Source organism: Ascaphus truei, chromosome 5, assembly GCF_040206685.1.
Source record: "Ascaphus truei isolate aAscTru1 chromosome 5, aAscTru1.hap1, whole genome shotgun sequence".
Classification (NCBI taxonomy): Eukaryota; Metazoa; Chordata; class Amphibia; order Anura; family Ascaphidae; genus Ascaphus; species Ascaphus truei.
In genome coordinates, this window is record NC_134487.1 from 170,961,681 (window position 1) to 170,973,970 (window position 12,290).

Consider the following 12,290-nt stretch of genomic DNA (forward strand, 5'->3'; position numbering starts at 1 on the left):
CTGCCTCTGACGGAAGTCAGGAAGATCCAGGTCTGGCAAAATTCCCGTATCTATCTGTTCCCCACCCTGGTCATCCCCGGCCATGACCTGCTGTCCTTTGGGCTGACTAATGTTACCAAGAGTCCCAGCCTTTCTTAACCAGTCCTCTTTTTCCGCACGTCTTTGTTTACGTGTCTTTGGGACATGGTGTCTACGGGGAAAAATCTCTAGGGAAAAAGGGAACAAGTCTCCTTGCTTCTCCGGTACCAGAGAAGTAGGCTCCGTAGGAGTAGGGGCCAACAATGTTTCGAGGTAGGGCCAGTCTCGGCCAAGTAGAACAGGAGCAGGTAGCCAGGGAGCAACTCCCACTAGTAGGCTAGCCTCTTGATCCTGGATACGCAGTAGAACGTTCGCCGTCGGGTATCTCTTTGTATCCCCATGGATACACTCGATATTCCAAGGAGAGTCATAAGATAGTCTATTGCTTGGAATTAGGCCCTCTTGGATCAGGGTTTTTCCAGAGCCCGAGTCCAGCATGGCGTTTACTTTTGTCCCCTCCAGAGATGCTGGGACTAACCACGGATTGTGGTCCCCTCGGAGACAAGCTGTGGCAGTGGTTCTGCCATATGAACAGTCCATCTCATCATCTCCTGAATCCGCAACCTCGGTCGTCAGCGGAAGCTCTCGACGGGGCTCGGTGTTTGGACCTCTCCGCTGTTGGATGGGGTCCTCCCTTCTGGTTGGTGGGGTTATCCTCTCCACTGGGTGGGTGACATGAGTCCAGGTGCTCGGGGAATACTGTGGGTGGCGGCCTCCCTTGAGTGATCCAGTGGCCTCGGACCCAGGATGGGCGTCTCTGCAGGAGTTTGTACCAGGAACCCTCCGAGATGGGAAAGGGTCTTCCGATCGGGTTGACTGGATCTCCCGAGCTGGCGGGTTGTAGACCCCTCGATTGTCTGCTCTCCTGCCTCTAGCATCACCGGAAGCAACTGGTGTTTGCACCGGCCGTTCCCAGCTATCCTGTTGGGTGTCGTCGCCCAGGAAGTTTTCCACCAAGCGGACCGCTGAATCCAGGGAAAATGCAGCGTGTCTTTTTACCCAGGAGCGGGAGGAGGGGGGCAGTATCTGTATGAACTGCTCGAGCACAAACTGTTCAAGGATCTCTGCCTTGTCATGTTTTTCCGGTTGTATCCACCTGGTACATAAGTCTACTAAGCGGTGGGCTATGACCCGGGGTCTGTCTCTGTTTGTATATTTGACTGTCCGGAACCGCCGACGGTAGGTCTCTGGAGTGAGGCCTAGGCGATCCAGAATAGCAGCCTTTAGTTGCTGATAGTCCATGGCCTCGTCTGCTGGAAGAGCCTGGTAGGCTGCCTGAGCTTCCCCTATGAGGAGTGGAGCCAGAGTCGTTACCCAGCGATCAACTGTCCAGCCGTGGACCGTGGCTACCCTTTCAAAAGTGAGGAGAAATGCCTCTGGGTCTTCGTTTGGCTTCATTTTATGCAGCATCACCGGTGGGTTATTTGGAATCCCTGGTCTGCCTGGGGCTGGGCCTTCGGCCAGCAATTGGAGTAGCTTTTCCTCTCGCCGAGCCTGTCGCTCATCTTGCTGGGCCTGTCGCTCAACTTGTTTCTCTGCTAGCTGGAGCTGTTGCTCAAGGAACTGAGAAAAAAATTGTCTCCATTTTTTTTCCCCGTCTGTGTGTGTGTGGCCCTTCAGATACAGGGCCCGTCCAACATCCCACTTCTGACACCACCTGTGGCAGGACGGCCTGTAGCCGAAGTCAGGGAAAAGTCCACACGTGTAGTTTCAGGATAAATGAAAACGTTCAGTGGCTTTATTTCTCCACAGCAACATAACATGCGGGTACACTGTCCCTTTAAGCAAATAAATCCTGCTCCACGTTGGGAGAAAACTGACTAACACAGCAGTCCTAGCTAGCAGGCTGGCTGGCTAAACCATACCCAAACCGTAAGAGTCTTTTTAAGCAGTCATGCAAACAAATGAAAGAAATCTTACTTTGGCTGCAGTAAGTAGTGTGCTGTATCCTTCTGGCTAGCAGCACATCTATCCATGTGCTCTCCTCTGACACAGGCAGCTACTGCTGGTAACAAGATCCATATCTACCTTGCTGGCTCTCAGGGGTCAGCTTACATCATGATAAGCTAGTTTCCACCTGAGTTAACCCTTATGAGTGCTGGATGAAGCACTCAGACATATGTTTCCCAAGCACAGTATGTGATTACACCGCTCAGCACGTTATTATATTGCATGGTACTGTATGTAACTACGTCGCTCAGCACGTTATTATATTGCATGGTACAGTATGTGATTACATTGCTCAGCACGTTATTATATTGCATGGTACAGTATGTGATTACACCGCTCAGCACGTTATTATATTGCATGGTACTGTATGTAACTACGTCGCTCAGCACGTTATTATATTGCATGGTACTGTATGTAACTACGTCGCTCAGCACGTTATTATATTGCATGGTACAGTATGTGATTACACCGCTCAGCACGTTATTATATTGCATGGTACAGTATGTGATCACATCGCTCAGCACTTTATTATATTGCATGGTACAGTATGTGATCACATCGCTCAGCACGTTATTATATTGCATGGTACAGTATGTGATTACACCGCTCAGCACGTTATTATATTGCATGGTACAGTATGTGATCACATCGCTCAGCACGTTATTATATTGCATGGTACAGTATGTAACTACGTCGCTCAGCACGTTATTATATTGCATGGTACTGTATGTAACTACGTCGCTCAGCACGTTATTATATTGCATGGTACAGTATGTGATCACATCGCTCAGCACGTTATTATATTGCATGGTACTGTATGTAACTACGTCACTCAGCACGTTATTATATTGCATGGTACTGTATGTAACTACATCGCTCAGCACGTTATTATATTGCATGGTACTGTATGTAACTATGTTGCTCAGCACGTTATTATATTGCATGGTACAGTATGTAACTACGTCGCTCAGCACGTTATTATATTGCATGGTACTGTATGTAACTACGTCGCTCAACACGTTATTATAATGCATGGTACAGTATGTAACTACGTCGCTCAGCACGTTATTATATTGCATGGTACAGTATGTAACTACGTCGCTCAGCACGTTATTATATTGCATGGTACTGTATGTAACTACGTCGCTCAGCACGTTATTATATTGCATGGTACAGTATGTAACTACGTCGCTCAGCATGTTATATTTCATGGTACTGTATGTAACTACGTCGCTCAGCACGTTATTATATTGCATGGTACAGTATGTAACTACGTCGCTCAGCACGTTATTATATTGCATGGTACAGTATGTAACTACGTCGCTCAGCACGTTATTATATTGCATGGTACAGTATGTGACTACACCGCTCAGCACGTTATTATATTGCATGATACAGTATGTGATCACATCGCTCAGCACGTTATTATATTGCATGGTACAGTATGTGATCACATCGCTCAGCACGTTATTATATTGCATGGTACAGTATGTAACTACGTCGCTCAGCACGTTATTATATTGCATGGTACAGTATGTAACTACGTCGCTCAGCACGTTATTATATTGCATGGTACAGTATGTGATCACATCGCTCAGCACGTTATTATATTGCATGGTACAGTATGTGATCACATCGCTCAGCACGTTATTATATTGCATGGTACTGTATGTAACTACATCGCTCAGCACGTTATTATATTGCATGGTACTGTATGTAACTACGTCACTCAGCACGTTATTATATTGCATGGTACTGTATGTAACTACATCGCTCAGCACGTTATTATATTGCATGGTACTGTATGTAACTATGTTGCTCAGCACGTTATTATATTGCATGGTACAGTATGTAACTACGTCGCTCAGCACGTTATTATATTGCATGGTACTGTATGTAACTACGTCGCTCAACACGTTATTATAATGCATGGTACAGTATGTAACTACGTCGCTCAGCACGTTATTATATTGCATGGTACTGTATGTAACTACGTCGCTCAGCACGTTATTATATTGCATGGTACAGTATGTAACTACGTCGCTCAGCACCTTATTATATTGCATGGTACTGTATGTAACAACGTCGCTCAGCACGTTATTATATTGCATGGTACAGTATGTAACTACGTCGCTCAGCACGTTATTATATTGCATGGTACAGTATGTAACTACGTCGCTCAGCACGTTATTATATTGCATGGTACAGTATGTAACTACGTCGCTCAGCACGTTATTATATTGCATGGTACAGTATGTGATTACATCGCTCAGCACGTTATTATATTGCATGGTACAGTATGTGATTACATCGCTCAGCTTGTTATTATATTGCATGGTACTGTATGTAACTACGTCGCTCAGCACGTTATTATATTGCATGGTACAGTATGTAACTACGTCGCTCAGCATGTTATTATATTGCATGGTACTGTATGTAACTACGTCGCTCAGCACGTTATTATATTGCATGGTACAGTATGTAACTACGTCGCTCAGCACATTATTATATTGCATGGTACTGTATGTAACTACGTCGCTCAGCACGTTATTATATTGCATGGTACAGTATGTAACTACGTCGCTCAGCACGTTATTATATTGCATGGTACAGTATGTAACTACGTCGCTCAGCACGTTATTATATTGCATGGTACAGTATGTGATTACATCGCTCAGCACGTTATTATATTGCATGGTACAGTATGTGATTACATCGCTCAGCTTGTTATTATATTGCATGGTACTGTATGTAACTACGTCGCTCAGCACGTTATTATATTGCATGGTACAGTATGTAACTACGTCGCTCAGCACGTTATTATATTGCATGGTACAGTATGTAACTACGTCGCTCAGCACGTTATTATATTGCATGGTACAGTATGTAACTACGTCGCTCAGCACGTTATTATATTGCATGGTACTGTATGTAACTACGTCGCTCAGCACGTTATTATATTGCATGGTACTGTATGTAACTACGTCGCTCAGCACCTTATTATATTGCATGGTACTGTATGTAACTACGTCGCTCAGCACATTATTATATTGCATCGTACTGTATGTGATTACATCGCTCAGCACGTTATTATATTGCATGGTACTGTATGTAACTACATCGCTCAGCACGTTATTATATTGCATGGTACTGTATGTAACTACGTCGCTCAGCACGTTATTATATTGCATCGTACTGTATGTGATTACATCGCTCAGCACGTTATTATATTGCATGGTACTGTATGTAACTACGTCGCTCAGCACGTTATTATATTGCATGGTACAGTATGCAACTACGTCGCTCAGCACGTTATTATATTGCATGGTACTGTATGTAACTACGTCGCTCAGCACGTTATTATATTGCATGGTACTGTATGTAACTACGTCGCTCAGCACGTTATTATATTGCATCGTACTGTATGTGATTACATCGCTCAGCACGTTATTATATTGCATGGTACTGTATGTAACTACGTCGCTCAGCACGTTATTATATTGCATGGTACAGTATGTGATTATATCGCTCAGCACGTTATTATATTGCATGGTACAGTATGTGATTATATCGCTCAGCACGTTATTATATTGCATGGTACAGTATGTGATTATATCGCTCAGCACGTTATTATATTGCATGGTACTGTATGTAACAACGTCGCTCAGCACGTTATTATATTGCATGGTACTGTATGTAACTACGTCGCTCAGCACGTTATTATATTGCATGGTACAGTATGTAACTACGTCGCTCAGCACGTTATTATATTGCATGGTACAGTATGTAACAACGTCGCTCAGCACGTTATTATATTGCATGGTACAATATGTGATTATATCGCTCAGCACGTTATTATATTGCATGGTACAGTATGTAACTACGTCGCTCAGCACGTTATTATATTGCATGGTACTGTATGTAACTACGTCGCTCAGCACGTTATTATATTGCATGGTACTGTATGTAACTACGTCGCTCAGCACGTTATTATATTGCATGGTACTGTATGTAACTACGTCGCTCAGCACGTTATTATATTGCATGGTACAGTATGTGATTACACCGCTCAGCACGTTATTATATTGCATGGTACTGTATGTAACTACGTCGCTCAGCACGTTATTATATTGCATGGTACAGTATGTAACTACGTCGCTCAGCACGTTATTATATTGCATGGTACTGTATGTAACTACGTCGCTCAGCACGTTATTATATTGCATGGTACAGTATGTGATCACATCGCTCAGCACGTTATTATATTGCATGGTACAGTATGTGATCACATCGCTCAGCACGTTATTATATTGCATGGTACTGTATGTAACTACGTCGCTCAGCACGTTATTATATTGCATGGTACAGTATGTAACTACGTCGCTCAGCACGTTATTATATTGCATGGTACAGTATGTAACTACGTCGCTCAGCACGTTATTATATTGCATGGTACTGTATGTAACTACGTCGCTCAGCATGTTATTATATTGCATGGTACAGTATGTGATCACATCGCTCAGCACGTTATTATATTACATGGTACAGTATGTAACTACGTCGCTCAGCATGTTATTATATTGCATGGTACAGTATGTGATCACATCGCTCAGCACGTTATTATATTGCATGGTACAGTATGTAACTACGTCGCTCAGCACGTTATTATATTGCATGGTACTGTATGTAACTACGTCGCTCAGCACGTTATTATATTGCATGGTACAGTATGTGATCACATCGCTCAGCACGTTATTATATTGCATGGTACAGTATGTAACCACGTCGCTCAGCACGTTATTATATTGCATGGTACTGTATGTAACTACGTCGCTCAGCACGTTATTATATTGCATGGTACTGTATGTAACTACGTCGCTCAGCACGTTATTATATTGCATGGTACAGTATGCAACTACGTCGCTCAGCACGTTATTATATTGCATGGTACTGTATGTAACTACGTCGCTCAGCACGTTATTATATTGCATGGTACTGTATGTAACTACGTCGCTCAGCACGTTATTATATTGCATCGTACTGTATGTGATTACATCGCTCAGCACGTTATTATATTGCATGGTACTGTATGTAACTACGTCGCTCAGCACGTTATTATATTGCATGGTACAGTATGTGATTATATCGCTCAGCACGCTATTATATTGCATGGTACAGTATGTGATTATATCGCTCAGCACGTTATTATATTGCATGGTACAGTATGTGATTATATCGCTCAGCACGTTATTATATTGCATGGTACTGTATGTAACAACGTCGCTCAGCACGTTATTATATTGCATGGTACTGTATGTAACTACGTCGCTCAGCACGTTATTATATTGCATGGTACAGTATGTAACTACGTCGCTCAGCACGTTATTATATTGCATGGTACAGTATGTAACAACGTCGCTCAGCACGTTATTATATTGCATGGTACAATATGTGATTATATCGCTCAGCACGTTATTATATTGCATGGTACAGTATGTAACTACGTCGCTCAGCACGTTATTATATTGCATGGTACAGTATGTGATTACACCGCTCAGCACGTTATTATATTGCATGGTACTGTATGTAACTACGTCGCTCAGCACGTTATTATATTGCATGGTACAGTATGTAACTACGTCGCTCAGCACGTTATTATATTGCATGGTACTGTATGTAACTACGTCGCTCAGCACGTTATTATATTGCATGGTACAGTATGTGATCACATCGCTCAGCACGTTATTATATTGCATGGTACAGTATGTGATCACATCGCTCAGCACGTTATTATATTGCATGGTACTGTATGTAACTACGTCGCTCAGCACGTTATTATATTGCATGGTACAGTATGTAACTACGTCGCTCAGCACGTTATTATATTGCATGGTACAGTATGTAACTACGTCGCTCAGCACGTTATTATATTGCATGGTACTGTATGTAACTACGTCGCTCAGCATGTTATTATATTGCATGGTACAGTATGTGATCACATCGCTCAGCACGTTATTATATTGCATGGTACAGTATGTAACTACGTCGCTCAGCATGTTATTATATTGCATGGTACAGTATGTGATCACATCGCTCAGCACGTTATTATATTGCATGGTACAGTATGTAACTACGTCGCTCAGCACGTTATTATATTGCATGGTACTGTATGTAACTACGTCGCTCAGCACGTTATTATATTGCATGGTAAAGTATGTGATCACATCGCTCAGCACGTTATTATATTGCATGGTACAGTATGTAACCACGTCGCTCAGCACGTTATTATATTGCATGGTACTGTATGTAACTACGTCGCTCAGCACGTTATTATATTGCATGGTACTGTATGTAACTACGTCGCTCAGTACGTTATTATATTCCATGGTACAGTATGTGATCACATCGCTCAGCAAGTTATTATATTGCATGGTACTGTATGTAACTACGTCGCTCAGCACCTTATTATATTGCATGGTACTGTATGTAACTACGTCGCTCAGCACGTTATTATATTGCATCGTACTGTATGTGATTACATCGCTCAGCACGTTATTATATTGCATGGTACTGTATGTAACTACGTCGCTCAGCACGTTATTATATTGCATGGTACAGTATGTAACTACGTCGCTCAGCACGTTATTATATTGCATGGTACTGTATGTAACTACGTCGCTCAGCACGTTATTATATTGCATGATACTGTATGTAACTACGTCGCTCAGCACGTTATTATATTGCATGGTACTGTATGTAACTACGTCGCTCAGCACGTTATTATATTGCATCGTACTGTATGTGATTACATCGCTCAGCACGTTATTATATTGCATGGTACAGTATGTGATTATATCGCTCAGCACGTTATTATATTGCATGGTACTGTATGTAACAACGTCGCTCAGCACGTTATTATATTGCATGGTACTGTATGTAACTACGTCGCTCAGCACGTTATTATATTGCATGGTACAGTATGTAACTACGTCGCTCAGCACGTTATTATATTGCATGGTACAGTATGTAACTACGTCGCTCAGCATGTTATTATATTGCATGGTACAGTATGTAACAACGTCGCTCAGCACGTTATTATATTGCATGGTACAATATGTGATTATATCGCTCAGCACGTTATTATATTGCATGGTACAGTATGTAACTACGTCGCTCAGCACGTTATTATATTGCATGGTACTGTATGTAACTACGTCGCTCAGCACGTTATTATATTGCATGGTACTGTATGTAACTACGTCGCTCAGCACGTTATTATATTGCATGGTACTGTATGTAACTACGTCGCTCAGCACGTTATTATATTGCATGGTACTGTATGTGATTACACCGCTCAGCACGTTATTATATTGCATGGTACTGTATGTGATTACACCGCTCAGCACGTTATTATATTGCATGGTACAGTATGTAACTACGTCGCTCAGCACGTTATTATATTGCATGGTAAAGTATGTGATTACACCGCTCAGCACGTTATTATATTGCATGGTACTGTATGTAACTACGTCGCTCAGCACGTTATTATATTGCATGTTACAGTATGTAACTACGTCGCTCAGCACGTTATTATATTGCATGGTACAGTATGTAACTACGTCGCTCAGCACGTTATTATATTGCATGGTACAGTATGTAACTACGTCGCTCAGCACGTTATTATATTGCATGGTACAGTATGTAACAACGTCGCTCAGCACGTTATTATATTGCATGGTACAATATGTGATTATATCGCTCAGCACGTTATTATATTGCATGGTACAGTATGTAACTACGTCGCTCAGCACGTTATTATATTGCATGGTACTGTATGTAACTACGTCGCTCAGCACGTTATTATATTGCATGGTACTGTATGTAACTACGTCGCTCAGCACGTTATTATATTGCATGGTACTGTATGTGATTACACCGCTCAGCACGTTATTATATTGCATGGTACTGTATGTGATTACACCGCTCAGCACGTTATTATATTGCATGGTACTGTATGTAACTACGTCGCTCAGCACGTTATTATATTGCATGTTACAGTATGTAACTACGTCGCTCAGCACGTTATTATATTGCATGGTACTGTATGTAACTACGTCGCTCAGAACGTTATTATATTGCATGGTACTGTATGTAACTACGTCGCTCAGCACGTTATTATATTGCATGGTACTGTATGTAACTACGTCGCTCAGCACGTTATTATATTGCATGGTACAGTATGTAACTACGTCGCTCAGCACGTTATTATATTGCATGGTACAGTATGTAACTACGTCGCTCAGCACGTTATTATATTGCATGGTACAGTATGTAACTACGTCGCTCAGCACGTTATTATATTGCATGGTACAGTATGTGATCACATCGCTCAGTACGTTATTATATTGCATGGTACAGTATGTGATCACATCGCTCAGCACGTTATTATATTGCATGGTACAGTATGTGATCACATCGCTCAGCACGTTATTATATTGCATGGTACTGTATGTGATTACACCGCTCAGCACGTTATTATATTGCATGGTACAGTATGTAACTACGTCGCTCAGCACGTTATTATATTGCATGGTACAGTATGTAACTACGTCGCTCAGCACGTTATTATATTGCATGGTACTGTATGTAACTACGTCGCTCAGCACGTTATTATATTGCATGGTACAGTATGTAACTACGTCGCTCAGCACGTTATTATATTGCATGGTACAGTATGCGATCACATCGCTCAGCACGTTATTATATTGCATGGTACTGTATGTAACTACGTCGCTCAGCACGTTATTATATTGCATGGTACAGTATGTAACTACGTCGCTCAGCACGTTATTATATTGCATGGTACAGTATGCGATCACATCGCTCAGCACGTTATTATATTGCATGGTACAGTATGTAACTACGTCGCTCAGCACGTTATTATATTGCATGGTACAGTATGTAACTACGTCGCTCAGCACGTTATTATATTGCATGGTACAGTATGTGATCACATCGCTCAGCACGTTATTATATTGCATGGTACAGTATGTAACTACGTCGCTCAGCACGTTATTATATTGCATGGTACTGTATGTAACTACGTCGCTCAGCACGTTATTATATTGCATGGTACAGTATGTGATCACATCGCTCAGCACGTTATTATATTGCATGGTACAGTATGTAACTACGTCGCTCAGCACGTTATTATATTGCATGGTACTGTATGTAACTACGTCGCTCAGCACGTTATTATATTGCATGGTACTGTATGTAACTACGTCGCTCAGTACGTTATTATATTCCATGGTACAGTATGTGATCACATCGCTCAGCACGTTATTAAATTGCATGGTACTGTATGTAACTACGTCGCTCAGCACGTTATTATATTGCATGGTACTGTATGTAACTACGTCGCTCAGTACGTTATTATATTCCATGGTACAGTATGTGATCACATCGCTCAGCACGTTATTATATTGCATGGTACTGTATGTAACTACGTCGCTCAGCACGTTATTATATTGCATGGTACAGTATGTAACTACGTCGCTCAGCACGTTATTATATTGCATGGTACTGTATGTAACTACGTCGCTCAGCACGTTATTATATTGCATGGTACAGTATGTAACTACGTCGCTCAGCACGTTATTATATTGCATGGTACAGTATGTAACTACGTCGCTCAGCACGTTATTATATTGCATGGTACAGTATGTAACTACGTCGCTCAGCACGTTATTATATTGCATGGTACAGTATGTAACTACGTCGCTCAGCACGTTATTATATTGCATGGTACTGTATGTAACTACGTCGCTCAGCACGTTATTATATTGCATGGTACAGTATGTAACTACGTCGCTCAGCACGTTATTATATTGCATGGTACAGTATGTGATCACATCGCTCAGCACGTTATTATATTGCATGGTACAGTATGTGATCACATCGCTCAGCACGTTATTATATTGCATGGTACAGTATGTAACTACGTCGCTCAGCACGTTATTATATTGCATGGTACTGTATGTAACTACGTCGCTCAGCACGTTATTATATTGCATGGTACAGTATGTAACTACGTCGCTCAGCACGTTATTATATTGCATGGTACAGTATGTAACTACGTCGCTCAGCACGTTATTATATTGCATGGTACAGTATGTAACTACGTCGCTCAGCACGTTATTATATTGCATGGTACAGTATGTAACTACGTCGCTCAGCACGTTATTATATTGCATGGTACT

At 41.7% G+C, this 12,290-nt stretch overlaps 1 protein-coding gene across 6 annotated transcripts in view; it reads right to left on the minus strand.

Annotated features, from left to right (window-relative positions):
- The window catches only part of NSD3 (nuclear receptor binding SET domain protein 3), a 152,743-nt gene that overhangs the window by 24,897 nt on the left and 115,556 nt on the right, over positions 1 to 12,290 (minus strand). The gene's annotated exons all lie outside the window — the stretch shown is intronic.